At 38.6% G+C, this 3,568-nt stretch overlaps 1 pseudogene; it reads left to right on the top strand.

The window, feature by feature from the left end:
* The first annotated feature begins 269 nt into the window (after positions 1-269).
* Positions 270-357, top strand: LOC138430637 (U6 spliceosomal RNA; annotated as a pseudogene).
* The last annotated feature ends 3,211 nt before the right edge of the window (positions 358-3,568 follow it).

Below are 3,568 nucleotides of genomic sequence, written 5' to 3'. Positions count from 1 at the left end.
ATTTTTATTGCAATATTGCTTCTGTTTTATGTTTCGGTTTTTTAAAATCCCTGACCAGGAATCTAATGCATGGCCCCTGAACAGTCTTAAAAAGAAAGAGAGAAGGAAAAGAACAAGATAACTAACAAGATCATACACTATCATCACTCTCATACTTACAGGCATTAGTTAGGTTAGGAAAGTCATTTTCAGCAGAAATCAGTAAGAAGAATATCTATAAGAATTGCTCCAGTGCTCGCTTCGGCAGCACATACACTAAAAAAAAAAAAAAAAAAAAAAATTGGAACGATACAGAGAAGATTAGCATGGCCCCTGCACAAGGATGACATGCAAATTCGTGAAGCATTCCATAAAAAAAAAAAAGGAATTGCTCCAAGCCTTTTGCCTTTTAATAGCTCTATATTTTACATTATGAAGAAGAAATTTCAAATATGAAAAATTTCAGAATGAAATTTCTATGGTGCCTTTTTTTTTCTTTTGGTTGCACTATTCAACACGTGGAATCTTAGTTCCCCAACCAGGGATTGAACCCAAGGCCAAGGCAGTGAAAGCGCCAAGTCCTAACCACTGGACTGCCAGGAATTCCCTCTGGCGCCTTTCTTAAAGTGGAGTCCAAGGTCATCTATATTAGAATTACTTGGAGTACTTATTAAAAATACAAATTTATGGGACTCTTCCCAAACTGAATCTAAATCTCACAGTGGGAGATGGAGGAGTCGTCCTTGAAAATCTACACATTAAATGTTTTCCAGAAGATCCAGGATTCATTTGAAAATCACTGTTTTAAATTCTTTTTCCAACAAAACATCATCTCCATGTCCAGGTATAATCCCTTTCTCTACAGTTGGATCTTGGTGACTGGAACACAAATGACAGTGGAATATAGTCAATTCCTGCAATATACCTTTCATTGAAGTAATAAGGTATCCAATTACATATTCTTTTTTTAATAAAAGAGAAATAAAACACTTAGATGATATTTTTTCCTCTTGAAATTCAACCAAAAATACTCCCAGACCCATCCTTCAACCCAGGTCCAAATACATTATTCAAAAATCCAAACCATCCAAACCCACATATTTGTGACTGAATTCCTCCCTCAAATAGGTTTCAGTTACTGCCATATTTTAACTCCAAGCTAAATTCTACCATCAGTTATGCAGCTCAATATTCCTTGATCACAGGCCATACTTTGTAAAAACAAATGGAATCTGTATTTAATTCCTATATTAAAATCGCTTTTGCATAGTATAATTTGCATTTTATGAGGCCAAAGGCAAAATGTCTAAAACAACATTTAAAGGGAGCAAAGGATTAGCTAGACAGAAGCGGAAAGAGTGTATTGAAAAAGCTCAAGGTCAAACCAACAATTAAACACACACACACACACTTGCTCTTCCTGGCAAAGATCAGTATATTTTTTAATTCTTTCTTCTTTCTTTTGGCCCTGTTACCACTGTGGTTACTTACTTTCACTCTTCCATTGGTACAACATCTCTGACATTTCCACATATAATATCTGACACACACACACAAAAGGCAGAAGGTGGAAAGAAGAATCAGTGGAGGTTATTTACCTATGTTCACTGTCCGCTTGATTGATCTGCATATTCACATTTTTGGGACTCAAATATCAGTTCCTCAGGGGAGACGTTCCTGTCTATCACCATCCCAAAGGCAGAACTGACCGCTCCCCTAAGTGTCTTCAAGGCGCTGTCTACCTGATTCTCCCATGAGCATGTGTGCGTGGTAAGGCGCTTCAGTCGTGTCCAGCTCTTTGTCACCCCATGAACTGTAGCCCACCAGGCTCCTCTGTCCATGGGGATTCTCCAGGCAAGAATACTGGAGTGGGTTGCCATGCCCTCCTCCAGGGCATCTTCCCAACCCAGGGATCAAACCCAGGTCTCCCACATTGCGGGGAGGATTCTTTACTGACTGAGCTACCAGGGAAACCCAAGAGTACTGGAGAGGGTAGCCTATCCCTTCTCCAGGGGATCTTCCCACCCCAGGAATCAAATCAGGGTCTCCTACACTGCAGGTGGATTCTTTACCAGCTGAGCTACCAGGGAAGCCCCGATTCTGCCATGGTATCTGACAATTCAGTCACTGCATACATAGCCATCTTTATCTATTAGATCATTAAGTCCCGTAAGAGCAGCCTCAATCTCCTTATATCCCTAGCACTAAACAAAGTTAACACAGTGGAGGTACTAAATAAAGCGAATAAATTAAGGTTCTGCTTCCCAACAAAACTGAATAAAAAGTGGAAATGATAAAATAATCAGGAGTTCCACTCAAGCAGAACCAAAGTGATTTCTCTCCTGCCTTTTTCCTTAAGTGGCTGGCTGTTTTGACACATATACATGGTTTTTACATGATTGTTTTCATGGACTGTAAAAGGAGAGCTACCTCAAGGGGTCTTCCCTGGAAGACCAGTTGTTAAGACTCTGCACTTCCAGTGCAGGGGGCTAGGGTTCGATCCCTGATAGGGGAGCTAGGATCCCACATGCTGCCCATGTGTGGCCAAAATAAAAACTCAAAAGGAGAGCTACTTCAAGGAAGGGATTAAATAACAGAAGTAGAAAAGAAGGACTAGCCCTTGTTATATAGTGTCTATTTATACTCTACAACTATTTACTACAAGTCTGACACTGGTTCTAAATATGTCAGGTAGAATGCAGAGTTGGGTTAAGTGTTCAAATTCTCAGGTGAATAATGCCAACAGTTCCCCCAAATCTCTTTTCAAATATTAAATTGATATATGAAGTTCTTCAATTTTAAGTTTTTCTCTCAGAAAGTTTCTTAAGACATTTTTGGAAACTGTTGCTTATTTGTTGACAAAATCAATCAGATTTTCTTACTAAACAGATTAATGGAGCACTCAATTACCAGGACACGACTGAAGCGACTTAGCAGCAGCAGCAGCAGCAGGCTTTAGTTAGACAACTTGTCTTTTTCATAGGCTTCTTTGTTTGTGGTTATGGGTTAATAATTTATAATCAGAGAAACAGGAATATCTGGGTCACTCTGCCAGGGATTAAGCACCTGTCAGCTGCAAACTCACACTTTTATATAAATTGGGTTAGATCACTTTCTAACACCGTACACAAAAATAAACTCAAAATGGATTAAAGATCTAAATGTAAGATCAGAAACTATCAAACTCCTAGAGGAGAACATAGGCAAAACACTCTCAGACATAAATCACAGCAGGATCCTCTATGACCCACCTCCCAGAATTCTGGAAATAAAAGCAAAAATAAACAAATGGGATCTAATTAAAATTAAAAGCTTCTGCACAACAAAGGAAACTATAAGCAAGGTGAAAAGACAGCCTTCTGAATGGGAGAAAATAATAGCAAATGAAGCAACTGACAAACAACTAATCTCAAAAATATACAAGCAACTTATGCAGCTCAATTCCAGAAAAATAAACGACCCAATCAAAAAATGGGCCAAAGAACTAAATAGACATTTCTCCAAAGAAGACATACGGATGGCTAACAAACACATGAAAAGATGCTCAACATCACTCATTATTAGAGAAATGCAAATCAAAACCACAATG

The sequence above is a fragment of the Ovis canadensis genome, chromosome 25, assembly GCF_042477335.2.
Source record: "Ovis canadensis isolate MfBH-ARS-UI-01 breed Bighorn chromosome 25, ARS-UI_OviCan_v2, whole genome shotgun sequence".
Classification (NCBI taxonomy): domain Eukaryota; kingdom Metazoa; phylum Chordata; class Mammalia; order Artiodactyla; family Bovidae; genus Ovis; species Ovis canadensis.
This window is presented reverse-complemented; position numbering and strand designations above follow the sequence as displayed.